Here is a 14,967-nt window from a genome sequence, read left to right as displayed (position 1 = left end):
GTCCGATGTTCGATGTTCAGTAAAAAATTTTATCAACCCTCCTCCCTCCCATTCTATACATTAGAATCCGCTAGTGTATTATCTCCATTTTTTATTTTAGATGAAAAAATACTGTCTTTTTCAAATTATTTTATTTAATGTAAAGTATTATACAACGAGTAAAGTATTATACTTAATTTCAATCTTCGAGTTACTATCTAATAGAAGAATTTTTGAAACGATAACAATTTGCACAGATCAGAAAAAAATTGCAGAATACAAAAATTGTATCAGAATCAAAATTACAAGTGGTTCAAAAAATTTTATAAAAAACTATATAGTCATTGTAATGTAACTTATATGTTTTCTCCATATTTTCAATATATTCAATATGTATAATGTTCTATATTTTTATTCTATCATCCTATATTTAAAAATATTTCAATCTTAACGAACTGCTCCAAAAAAGATTAAATTTACAAACTTTTTTCAGGTTCTAATTTAAACAAATTTAGATTTCCCATTTAATATTTGAGGAACAAGATCTGGCTACAGAAATAAATGACTTTTTCGCGAAGAATTAAAATTATTATCCGTGAGATAAGTCTTCGCGTGACAGGGAGAACCATTGTCTTGAGACACTCTCGCAGGAACAATCTTATTAAGAAAAACTTCTTCACTTTCTGGAGTTTAATTTTTCAAATCCAAGAAAGCGCTACCACCATTTTATCACCCGAAGAAAAAATTAGGACTTAAGATTATTATTATTTCTTACACACGCCGAATTAAGACGGAAGAGGAGAGGGAGAGATCGTTCTTTACAAGACCACTGCTGCGATCTTCCGCGCTTTCGAGAAGAAAGTTAAAATCTCAACTTCGAAAATAGGGAATCCTTTCGCGGAGGATAAAATCGTTATTCCCGAGAAGTTTCCGCGCGACAAGTGAATCACCGTCCCGAGAACAACTCTAGCCGGCGGAATAGCTCCGTGGGTATTCCCGTTAAGTAAATATGCACATCGAAGCAGACAATCCGGCTATTGCCGGGAGAATACGCGAATATTTCGTCAACATGGCTGCCGGCAAGTCTCTCTCGCGCGATTTCCATCTGGCACAGATGAGAAATGCGGAGAAGGACGACAGAGGTGCGAGCGAAGGCGCGCGTGGAGATAAGAGGAACAAGATAAGAAGAGGGATGAAGGACACGTTTTCCAGCATTCGGCGTAGCGCGCGTCTCGGCGAAGTGAGACGTCTTAGCCGTTGACGGTGGATGGTCGTCAACGTGGAAAACGCGAGCGAGACCTGTGGGAAGAAAGAGGTTTGGGGAGCATGAGAGAAGAGGCGTGAGAGGGTGGAGGGTGACGAAGAATTCCAACGAAGGAAGCGGGACGTAAAGCGGCGGAGACAAGGGTGGAGGAGCACAGGCCCCGCGAGAAGGCATCGTCTTATTTGGACGCTGATTTGAAGCGAGCGCTCGAGAATTTGACATTTCCGCCAACTTTCCGAGGCTTACGTAACCTTCGCGCGCTTTCTCCTCTTCTCTCCTCCTTCTCTCTCCTTTCCTCTTTCTCCTTCTTTCTCTCTCTATTTAGGAAACGGACTCCTTCCTCTCGTATTCACAAAGAAGAAACAGCGCAAGAATTTCAGGATATCAAGATAAAATTTGACATTGGAGAACAGCTGTTTTCTAGATAATATTTACAGATATCACGAATCCACTTTCATGCACTAAATGTAGCTAATTTTAAATTTTGCTCACGTAAGACCGATATTGCATTTGTCATATAATTAATTTTCCAAGGATATTCTGTTAAATCTCTACACATCTTCCATAACAGTATCTTTATATGATAAATGTTATTATAAATTAAGGACGTTTAAATTAATAATATTTGACGTTATAATACGGCATTATTTTAAAAAAATTCAGTTTTTAAAGATAGTTCTTTCGTAAATTATATAATGCATTATAATGTAAAATGAGAATTTTTCTCTTTAAAGAAGCAATATTGAAATGTTTTCAATATTTTCAAATAATTATTTGTGATATCAAACTATTATTAAATAATATATTTTTGTCGTGTGTTAAATGTTATATTTTTACGTACAAATTACTCTTATTGTAAATCATATTATAAATATTTTCTTACTAGTATAGATTAAGTAGGTAAAACTGTACTGTTCAGTATTAAATTAGCTAGTAATTATTTTAAGTATTAAAAGCACTGTTGCTTGTACTTTTAATGCTCAAAATAAGTAATCATTGCTGATCAATTTAATACTGTCCAGTATTACATTTTTATAAGATTTAATATTACTCATTGTCAGTGATAGATGATTGTTTTTTCAAACACGACAATCAGACTTTGAGCCATATCTATCCAGAATAATGCAAAACATCAATGTGTCCTTCCAGAAACACAGCACATGGACAAGGCAAGATACATCCCCTTCAGGTAACAAGAAGAGGGCGACAGCCGGGCATCGACAAGGGGATGGAAAACGTGCTCTGGCAAAACAATCAATTATCTGGGAAACTTTTGAAAGCGATGGGATCGGGGCGACTTTTTCTATAGCCGAAAGCCGATTCCCGCGATCAGTTTCGAAAGGGGGACGGCTAAAAAGGCTGGCAGAGGAGAGTGTGATAAGAGAGAGAGAGAGGCAGAAAGAAACAGAAAGAGAGAGCAAGACAAAGAAAGAGAGAGAGAGAGAGAGAGAGAGAGAGAGAGAAGGGAGAGGGAGAGAGAGGAAGAGAGAATGAATGAGCGGAGAGAGGAGAGCGCAAGAGATCGGCTACTTTAACCCAAGTCTTGGAAAGTTCTTCGTACGGACAAGCAGTCCCTTTACTTCTTCGCCTCCACCCCCTCCCGCCCAACCAACTTGCCACCCTATCTCCTTCCCCCATGTTCTTGGAGGTGAAGGAATTGATTCGTGTTTCGTACTTTTCACGATTACAACGACATTCGAATATAAATCGACGGAAGCGACGGCAGGCCAAGTTTCTGTTGAGCAAGAGCGCACCATCCCTTCGGCAAGATTTAATTGCGGAATACGAGAATTCGTTGATGCAATTCTTGTCATATTATCGATGCTTCTTGAAGAAATATAATAGGCTGAATTTAAATTCGATTACCAAAATTGTACTTTTAAGATCTCGATCTTATTGACATTTCTAAATGTTTTTTAAAGTATCAATTATAATTACAATTATATAAAACGTGACTTGCAATCACATGTTTGACAAAAACCTATAATACAAATAAAAATTGTTTTTACAATAACAATTGCCAAATCCAAAGAAAATTGATAAGAGTTTATGAAACAAGTCTTCTAAAACATCAGTTTCAGTACAGTATTGCTTCAAATATTTAGTTCAGTACTGCTTCAAATATTTATTACTTAATATTTAATTCATTTAATGAAAACGCTAGTAAATTCATAAAATCATGGTGTGTATGTTTCTGCTTGCATGCGTGTATGTCTCTCTCTAGGATGCGATCAATTTATCCTGATTCGTGGTCTTCGACTAGGTAAAGTTCTGCAGAATCGTCGTGGAGATACACGACGAAGTGCATTTAATATTCACGCCACGAAGTCGGAATGCCTCCAACACCTAATTTATGCGAATGCGGGTCCAGTCTCGCGTTTCGCGCCATTGTTCTCGTACAATAAGTCTCGCGGTTAAACGTCATTCCTTTCGATTTACCCTCGGTAAACGCAAACTTCAAAATTCTCTACCAATTCTCATCGAAGAATTTCCATGTTATTATGAAAAGATCACGAGGATAACACAGAAATGTTATATGCATATGTATATACTACTATATTATATTATATCGTACTTATATTACATTATATTACATTTATTATTGACGTATACAATTTTTATTATAAAAAATTGTACTTATATAAATTGGAACAAATATAAACATTTATTTAATGTATAATTAACTATCCTTTTCCTTTATTAAAACATGGAATCACGTAATTGAGTTGTTGAACGGAAAATTCATATAAATCAATATAATATAATAAAAAAATTTTTAAATAAGAAATATACATATTTAAAGCATCTAGAATATCTTTTTGTAAATATTTTAATCGGGAAACATGTGTTCACATATGTTCACATACGTGTTCACAACAATAATTCAAAAAATTCAGATCTAATATGTATCCTATAAAAACAAGTGTAAGAAACGGATATTATTTACATAATAAACAAATAACTATTTACATGCAATGCCATTTATTGCAATTCTATAGACAATCGAAATATATGAATCGGGCCATCGTGAAAGGAAATTTGAAAAGTTAGGGTCTGAATAAAGATATTCTCACCGAGGAGAATTATACGTCGTCGAGGTCAACGAGAAGAGAGTGGATGCTGAGCGGACAAAGTAATCTCGGCCCGTTCAGGAAGCCGAGGAGAATCGAGGAAGATGGCCAGAAGTGCCAAGGTGATCTTCCCAAAGTGCGGACTCGCATCAATTAACGCCAAAACTCTGAAGGGGTCTTCAAAGGAAAGATGGTCGGTCCATTATTCGCGTAGCACTTGCACTGCTATTGAAGCGGATTTATCCAGTAGAATAGTATTCATTCTAACAAGAAGACCTTAGCAGACGATAATCCAAATGTCTATAAACTTACGTTGATGCTAATTGAAAAAGTCGAATCCAATAATTGAAAGTTTATAATGATTTCTATCGCGACAATCTCACTTAAAACTACGAGATAAAAATGTGAAATTCCAATAAATTTCTATGAATATGATTATATAAATTTACATTGTGTTTCTTTTTTTTTTACTTAACAATAGTTATAAAACTTTAAAGAATACATAAAATGAAGAAACGAACAAGGAAAAAAGACACAACAAAGCATAAAACTTTTAATTAATTAGCTTCACGTCAAATAAAAAATAATTTAATTATGAAGTCATCAAAAATTAATTCATTAATCTCGCTTATTGATATCTAACACAAAAAATTTATCTTACTTTTATCACAAACATTACTTATGCAGTATATAATAAATATTTTCACTAAAAGTCTTATGTGTTCATGAAAGTATTTGATGCATAAAAATAATCCCGACAAAATAAAAATATTCAATGTGCTAGAATACTTGATTAGCTATGGTTGCGGAAAAAATTAAACCGCACACGATATTCCATCTTATTTGTTACACCTCGCGGTTCGTCGTCGGCAGAAACTCGAGACACCTAGTGACTACAGGATATGTATGCTATTGGCCTAGCGAAAATAAGCTTAATCTCGCTGAGTGAAATCGCTGCCAAATGTAATGCATCTCCTGTCAGCGAACGAACGGTTTCTCCCCTATCGATGAATCCGCGAACGCGAGATGTTGCCGAAGAGGATAAAAAAAAAAGAGCGAATGAGATGTAAAGATTAGAAAGAACGAAAAAAAGAAGAAGAGGATTGATAGAAGGAAATAGAGAGAAGAGCGCTGGATACACGAGAATCAGAATCCGTGCGCGTGTTTCAAATATTTTATTTCTACTTGCGTTCGCAAAAAGAGAAAAAGATGCGATAGAGAAAGCGAGATAGAAAAAGAGTGAACTCATAGAAGTCGAGAACGCCACCCGCGCTTCTGTGTCCTTCTTTTTCTCCTCTTTCTCCCTTGCACCAATAAAACTTAGGACATATAAAAGAGAAGGCCTGACCGCTACCGTCGATCTCCGATCGGGAGATCTCTTGCCAAAAAGGGGTGAACCGCATCGCGGAGTCCATTTATGTCCTGTTTCATTCTGAACACCTCAATAGAGAAAATATTGGGATGGCGTACCCGCTACAGACAGCGGAGTCTCGTGTTGTCTCTATCGAATTTAATGCGCTTCATATTTATTCCAATTTTCGAAACAAATTACAGAATTTTATTATTATATATATGAAAAATATTTAATTATTTTCAATATATTGTTATTTTTGGTACAATACTTAAAATAATTGTTATTTACAAAATATTACAAATATATTAACAAAAAAATTAATACTAACTGATTTGCGCAAGGTAATGGTAATGTTAAAAATCTTACTTAAAATTTCTAATTTATGTGTTAATTTTTACAAATTAGACTTTATAATTTTATATTGTATATTAATATACAAAAGAAAAAAAGTAAAAAACAGAGAAGAAAATATATAAAGAAAAAAAAATATATATATAATATATATATGTCACTTAAAAAATTTCAAAAACTAATTAAAAGCTAATTATTGCAACAACGTTAAACACTCCATTGTACATGTTATTAATGTTATATGCAACGCTAGTCATAATGTACAAATGGAATAGGTAAGCGTATGAAATAACTATGTTCCATTTATAGTTGCTTTACGCTTATCGACTTTAAAGTTAAATTGATGGTCATAATAATACGATCTAATACTACGTACAAACCTTTAATCGATAACGCAACTTTACTGAACACTATTCATATTACTAAAGAGCATATTGGCAGCGTATACGTATAAGTACATTGTAGGATAAAAAGTGATTTAGCTATTATTATTTAGAAATAATTGACTTCTAAGTATTTGCAAGTTATTAATTATTTTTAAGCAGGACAAAAATTGAAGTACAAGTCTAACGAAAGAAACCAGATTTACCAATAAAAAAAAAGCTAAATCGTATTCTTGCAAAATTAAAAAGAATTTATTAAAAATGTACGATGTGCTCTAAAGAAACCAGACATAATTCAGTTTTCATAATCCTGAACTCGTACATGAACCCATCAATACAAATAAACTAATCTAGCTATGTGAATTATGTGAAATACTTCGTGACGCTTGTATCGGAAATCACTCAGATACGCAATTTGCAGGTTGTCTTATGTCTGCACACTGTCCCTCTACACAATGTCCCTCGCGTTCCGTCTCGAATCGGCACCACCTGCCCGCTCGACCGACATTCGCGAAAGACATAGATACCTACCAGGAAATGGCGGGTTTGCAACATTTATGCGTTTACGTCGATCGCCGATATAAATACTGCAAAGACCTCACTATAGAGTCGGGAAGCCGCTATTTACGGCTGTATACCGTCGCGGACGTCGCGAGACAGAGGTGTCATTTCCTACGAACTTTCCTCACGACCTCCATGCACACTTATGCACTGGCAATTCCAGTTATGCAACGGAATATGTGACAATCAGTAAAGAATATTAATTCTTTTTTTTCTCTCTCTCCTTCTTGTTGCCTCTTAATTATCGTATCAAATTATTATCATTTTTACGAATATCAATCAATATATATGCATTCAAATAGTAATAATGATAGCTCATTTATTGGAAAAAAATTTAACTTCAAAATTAATTGGCAAAGTGCTCAATGTTGCATATTAATGCAGTGCGGTACACGGTATCGGTTACACGATATGGGCGCCGATGCAAAGAAAAATTTTATTATTTACGTATAATATATAATTTATTTCTTATAAAATGTACAATATTAAATCACACAAATTCAGATGTACAGGTTTCATAGCTAATGAATGCCAATTGTTAGTCCATTTATTATATGTATGTAAAATTTAATATCAGAATTAATTAGCAAGATATTTAATATAGAATATTAAACAATTACTAAACACAATTTCTTCATAAAAGAAGAGTTTTATAACCAATTATTATACAGTATTATATTAGTTAAAAGTTCGTTTTTCATTAGTATGAAAGCTATGTAGAAAAATTGAGCAATTTTGTATTGTTCTGATATGATTTACTTCTCTTACAGTATGCGATAAAATTACACTATGCAAACTCGTTGCATACAAATTTTATATGAAATAAATTCATGTATTATTATCCTTAATTGCTCGTTATTAGAGAAGAACACAATTTAATCTATTTCAAAAATGTAATTTACTCTCTTCTATACTTTACACCTAATCACTAGTCATTTATATCTCGATAAATTATTATCAATACAGTTGAACATTTTTAACAAATTTACGCATAATGACGTATGTATGATGCATCAAAATCATTTAATACAAAAACAGATTTAATAAACTTTATTGTACAACGATAAATTATCAACTTGTTAAATCTATGTCAATATTTATCTCGAAAATCAAGCTGTATTATATGCATCAAAAATGATTAGATATAAAATTATTAAATATTATTAGGTAATAAATCAACTTAAATAACTATAATTTTTATAAAAATTAAAATCGTGAAAACACAATTTATCAAAACAGAAGTTAAAGTTTTCATATAATATTCTTCCCCCAAGTCTAACAAAAAGAACAGTTCTAGTTTAAAAATAAGCAGATAAACGCTGACGAGTGATGGTAAGCGATCGCATAGAGAAAATAATTGGGCCGCGGTGAAGTCACTTAATTATTTAGCAGTGAAATCGAAGCGCATTTAACATGCAAATGACTATTGAACCGTGCGGATCCGGGTTTTACACCATCGTTGAATCTCAACATTTTCCAGCCGATGTATCGACATTCATCGTTTCCCACCCCCTGCTCTGACCATTTTCCCACGCTTTCACCTTCTTAGTGATAAATGTAGAATTTTACCACATCCCGTTATACATAAAATACGCCAGAAAAAACCGAGTTTACAAAAATCTTGATGTACCAAATGTAATTATTGCACAGTCAAGAAACAACTTGAAATAAAGAAACTGTGTTATCAATTACTAATTATTATAATCAAATATTCTCACTGAAATATTCCAATACGCGACGACGCGACGTGTATTCGCGATATAATTGTATTAATGTCTCACCTTACAGCGATGCAATAATTAATACTGTATTTTGTTGTCTTGTTTGCCTCGTGTGTCGAGATTGCGTTGCTCGGCTTCTTCGAACTGCGCACATTCTTTTTTGCTTGTGCCTCCCCGCCTCTCTTTCCCATTCACCGCATTACTAATACCATCGCCTCCAGCCTCTCGCATCCACCAGCCGCATATTCGTATCCGAGAAAATCCGATAATTCCTGCCGCAGCGACGCGACGCGGGGAGCAGTGGGACGGGAGAAGAATGAGAAGGAAGTAGCGGAAGAAAAGGAGAAACGGAACGAGACAGAGCGGCTAAAGCCAGGTCGTTTCCGCAACGAGGTTGGTGCTTTGCTCGCGGCACTATGCATATAAACCCGCACGCCGCTCCGTTGCAACACGCCAGTAACCTCGCGAATAACGTGTATCTTCCTCAGCGATAAACAATTTTCCCGTGCGAGCTGATAGAGTACATCGAGAGTATGCGTTAACGAGTCCGTGTAATGTATCTTCATTGTTAACGCTTAGGAGGAAGGAAACATCGTGGGAAATGCTTTCCTTCATGAAGTACACTGAAACTCGCGCCTTTTACACCATCTACGTGTGTCATAGAGAGGGATGTATTGATGCAGGTGTGAAAAAATCGCATCTTCACAACACGAATCAAATAAACATTAAAGTACTTTTGCCACTTATGTATTTCTTAAAAATTAATTAATATTTTAATTGTGAAAAAGTTCTACTGTATTGATTTATATATTTTTAATAAAATATAAAGACCAAACTAAAAGATAAATTTAAAACAACATTGTATTAACCAAACGAATTCTACAAAATATTTCTTTTCTACAAGCTTCTAATTTTTTATTTATACTTTTGATTATATAGTTTCATTAATATAATCTGGAAATGTAGTAGTTTTAATATTCATTAAATAACGATGGTCTAATTCGTGGTTCTCAACGCCATGCAAGATAATCTTACACAATCTTGGAAAATGATGACCCAAATATCTCGCGTCGTCTCCATTTTTTTCGTAATCCCGCATAACGGATGCAGTCGCTTAATAACCGCTGGCGACTATCCTAAGTCCGCGCATAATTATGGATCCACCGACACTCGACGTCGCTCGGTGTAACGACCATGGCAGAAACCCACGCACACCTCGCCGCATTCACTCACGCCCTGCGAGCCGATACGTACACGTACGTATCACGATGCCGTGTACACCCTCACAGACCGCAGGCACTTCACCCACCGGCATCGTGAAACATACACCGTGGAGGGGATGAAAACAGCCATAGTACCATCGGTACACACACGACGGGACACTATCTCCAGTAGCAGACGTCGCTGAAGATGCAGCGGGGAGGGTTGCTCGAGAGTTACCGCCGGTTCATTTACCGGTATTGTTGCCCGCTACGAACTCCCGTCCCCCGCGAGCCCCCCCCCCCTTTTCCCAAGCAACCCTCATCCGAACGCTCCTATTTCCAGCCTCGCGCTTCGACTCCTTGCGCGACACACCCTTCAGTCCCTTCGCATGTCTAAACATTCGTGGCATACGAGCGGCCTACGTATAACCGGTACACACATGATTCGGATATTTGAGAACTGTGAGCGCCGAATGGAGACTATTGTTCTGAATCTAGTATAACTCTGAATCTTGTATGATGATATTTCGACAAGTGAAACGGTGCAAGATTTACACCGCGTGTTATTATACAAAACCACGAGCACATTATAGTTATGCAATTTAGGTACTGTTGTTAATAAAAACATTCTCGTACTACTTTCCTTGTTTTAACGCACCGCATGTAATAAAAAATATCAATTTTCTACACATACACCTAATATTTTCGTAGAAATATTTGATATCTCTGAGATTCTACCTTACCTACCCTTCTAAACTGTTTACAATTCACAGACATGTACATATATTCCGTATTGACTTTTTGCATCTTTCAGTTTGTATTCGCAATTTGTTATACGCGAAACTCGGATATATGAAAACTGTAAGAGTTAAATGAAAAGCAACTATTTAGATTTAAATTTTATAAAAATATCTCCAAAAGAAGGATATTGTAAAATTGCCACTGTAGAATAAACCCAAATTCATCGTTAGTGTTACATTTAATTTAGTTCAGAATCAATAAATGTACTCTAGTTTTGATTTTCGAAATCGCACGCAATCAGATTAGCTGAATTAAATGAGAATTATCCTAACTCATTTACAGTTGACGTTATATAAGTATGAACTTATACCCGCTCTATCAGAACCATAAGGTTTCCTTCTAACACATATACCGTACAAATGCACGTTATCCATACAGCATATCTAACGCGGTACACGAGGATGTACAGGTGGTTCGTGTTTTATTAGCTTACAGTCGTCAATTACAATTTGCAATACGAAGTTTATTCCACCGGTGACGTTACGAGAGCGATGGAGTGACCAACTCTCTTCATATCACGCGCTCAAAATGAAAATAATTACTGCTACGTACAATTATAGTGACTCTCGTCTAAAATAATACGCAGATGCAAAAGCTAATTTTTATTATATATATATATATATATATATATATATATATATATATACACACATATATACATATATATATATATACATATATATATTCTCACCTCGGGAAATCGAGGAGAAATCGCATCGTTAGAGGCTACTGCATCAGGATCGAAGAGACACGTTATTAGCATACGGGAAATTAAGCGCGTCATTAATATGGCTATTTTACGCGATTGCCCGTATACCGTAAACTACCCTTCAACACGTCCGCACGGCCTTTACACATATCCGTCAACCAAAATCAATACTACATTAACGAATACCGATATGTCCGTCGCAGCGAGGGGTCATCCTGTGACGTGTATTATAGACATTACGCGTTGTTATATAGCTCGACAATATCGATGCATTATCCGCGCAGCAGCAAATACGTCCTGGCAATTAACGTAAAACAATCCCTGATTAAATTGTAACGACGACGAAATTATATCGCACGGGGCGAAATTCTGGCACCGATATCGTTAACACGTCCGAATGTTTCCTCTTTTTTTCGTTAAAATGTTAATTTTAATTCAGTTGAATTATGCATACATTTCTCTTTGTTAGACATATAGCTAGCGGCTAATTTATTTATTTCGTTTAATTAAATAAGCATAACAGAATAAAAATGTAATAAGACGTATAAATAAAAAAATAAATAGTAAACAAAATGTAATTAAGATAAAAAAAGTGGTTTTATAAATATGTATATACAAGACAAATTATATAAAATAAGAAAAGTAAAAGCGTTTTAAAGCTTGTACAAAAATGTAAGTAAAAAAATTTTTTCTTAAATAAAAAATGTTTTTCAAAACTGCTTATTTTCTTTTTATTAACAAATAATTTTCTTTCATCATCTAATAATATTCTTGTAAATTCAGTTTTTATATTTACATTTCAAAAATTTACATTTTAAATATTAAACATTAAAAAACATATCTTTATTAATTTTTAATCATAAATTTATTATAAATTTATATGTTATGTATTACAAATATATTACAAATTTTTCATTGCATTATATGACATTTTAAGCTCTCAATACATAAAATATTTAATTAATTTTCTCCCTTTTCTCTTGCATACAATATATATAATTTTTATTAAAATAAATATTTTGATATATATATGTATATAAGTAATATATTCATGTATTTAACAGAGAAATGTTGCACAATCCGCATTTTCCTTTTAAATACATAAAACAAATCTGAAAGAGAGAAAAGAGACTACAAAACTGCCGTTTGTTGTTGATGCGTGCTTAGAATGAAACCTGCTTTCAGGATCAAGGAAGCTTTGCTTTAAAGTTGAATGTCGCCTTTCTCATTATAGACTTCCGCTGTTGCTCCAGTTATCATCAAAATTGTTTCAATGAAAAGAAGCATTTCACATCTTTTTATAAAAGTATATTTACACTATCTCTAACTTTCCCTTATAAAGAAGTAGAAGAAAAATGCAATCTAAATAAATTTGTTTACAAGTATTAGAATTGAGATTGTATATTGATAAAAATATATAGAATATAGTGTAAATCAATATATATATTATAGAATGTTGAATATATACAAATAATTTGTATTATTTGCAAATACATATATTTTTTTTTTAATCTCTCATTATTCTTAAATAAAAATTGAACGCAATTATTCCTATAATTATAATCGTATAACCAAAGTTTTAATGTTACATACCTATATATATATATATATAGGTATAAGGATTGACTAGTCTAGTCCGCCGGACCAACCACTTTTCTTTTTTTGTGTGCCTGTAAAATTGGCGAATTAAAAAGTACTTATAAAATAGACTAAGAAATAATTATTTTTAAACACATTTTACGGTAAACAGAAACTTAATAATCATTATCTATTGTCTCTACAATTCTTATAACTTGGGTATCATTAATAATCAATTCTAAGTTCGTAAAAGAATATTCTCTTCAAGTTCAAGTTTTTTAGAAACAAAGTACATAGATTACTGTTTTGAGACAACAGTAACTCCTAGATTTATATTCCAAACATCTAGATTTCTTGAGTTCTATCAGAAAAAATTTTATTAAGCCATGCACAAAATAATAGCGATCAATTAAACCATCGACAATCGCAATCGGTACTTTTGTGGACATGGACAACACACGCGATTATCCAACTATCTTCGCTAATAAAGAAGCGTCGCCATAAAAAGCAAAGTGTTCAATTTTACGTTAAAGCATGTACGTATTTTTTATCGTTTTAATAGCCACTTAAATAAGTTAAGTGCTATGAATATGCAGGGAAATACGTGTCAAACTCAAAAGCTATTGAGAATAGTGGCAAATTTATTATTTTCAATGTTTTAAAATATTCATTGAAATCCTATTTGTAGGCAAATAGAATATTCTTGCTTAAACGATATGGATAACAGAAAAAAATTACAAGACTCCAACAATTGTAAAGTTTACTTTTTATAATAACAAAATCTGTTTTAAATATAAATACGAAAATTTCGCTTATTCATACTTAAAAAAAAAGAAGATTTGACAAAATTTACAAATATATATATATTATTAGACACCAACACTGTTTTGAATTTAAAAAAATAGCTTACAAAATTCTCTTCGTCTCACATTTGTTGAATTTCTTTTAGAGACAATTTTAAAAATTATTTTAATTGAGAATTTAACATCTCTTTAATATAAAAACAATTTTGCATTCAATCTGGAGAATCAACGAAGTACACTGCGCCGATCGCAAATAATCCTCCGCGAGAAATTCGCTAGAGACCCGGTAAACTTCGAAAAGTTTCAAGTCCAGGGGTCACGCAGACGTATCCTCTGTAACGTTCCGTAATCCGGCGCCAAGGAGGAAGGGAAGCCGAAAGCAACGAAGGATGATCTCGGAACAAGTAGGAGTTAGAGCCCACGGCGGATAACACGGGCTAACTAATATTACATTAGTTACGAGTCCTTATGAAATTAACCCTACTCCATCCTGTTTCGCGTAGATCATCAACATGACTCGTTATTGTACTCACATACATGCAAGATAATCCTAGAATTACCGCTTAGCTTACTTAGTCAAATTCTTGATATATTTACAACCGATACATTTAGAAATTTTTGTTTCCCTTTTAATCAGATTTTAACTTTTGACATTTACAAGTCCAAAAAAGCTTCATCTACAATACACTTTTCATTTCAATTTAAACTTTTAATCGTAAAAATAAAATCGTAAAATTGAAAACTTATCTCGATATTTCTATTTAAGAAAAATAACTAATCTATAAAAATTATCTATAAAATCTATAAAAGAAAGAAGGTGATAATTACGGAATATCTCTTGATAATAGATAAATTCCGACGAAAAGTAAGGATATAGAAAGAGAACGACGAGAATAAGCTTATACGAAGTGTTAGAAGGCTTCCGCAAGTAAAACCAGAATCAGAGATCGAAGTTGTGGAATCTCCTACAAGGAAGTAACTCGAGAGAGATGGAAGGGTGCAAAACGAAGAAGCAGAGAGAGGAAGAGGAATGGATGGAGAGAACAACCCCTTCGACCCTCGCCCTCCAACTGTAACTCGACGCGAAGGAACTTGACGGGTCTTGCCGCTGATTAGAAGCACTCCAGCGAGTTTCTCGGTACCAGCATCGGGGATTAGACGAGATGGAGTACAGGAGAATTGACAGAAGA

At 33.9% G+C, this 14,967-nt stretch overlaps 1 protein-coding gene across 3 annotated transcripts in view; it reads right to left on the bottom strand.

The window, feature by feature from the left end:
- Window positions 1–14,967, bottom strand: part of LOC105838293 (RNA-binding protein Musashi homolog Rbp6) — a 613,545-nt gene that overhangs the window by 432,490 nt on the left and 166,088 nt on the right. The gene's annotated exons all lie outside the window — the stretch shown is intronic.

The sequence above is a fragment of the Monomorium pharaonis genome, chromosome 3 (assembly GCF_013373865.1).
Source record: "Monomorium pharaonis isolate MP-MQ-018 chromosome 3, ASM1337386v2, whole genome shotgun sequence".
Lineage (NCBI taxonomy): Eukaryota > Metazoa > Arthropoda > Insecta > Hymenoptera > Formicidae > Monomorium > Monomorium pharaonis.
Note: the sequence above shows the minus strand (reverse complement) of the source record. Positions and strands in the feature narration are given on the sequence as shown.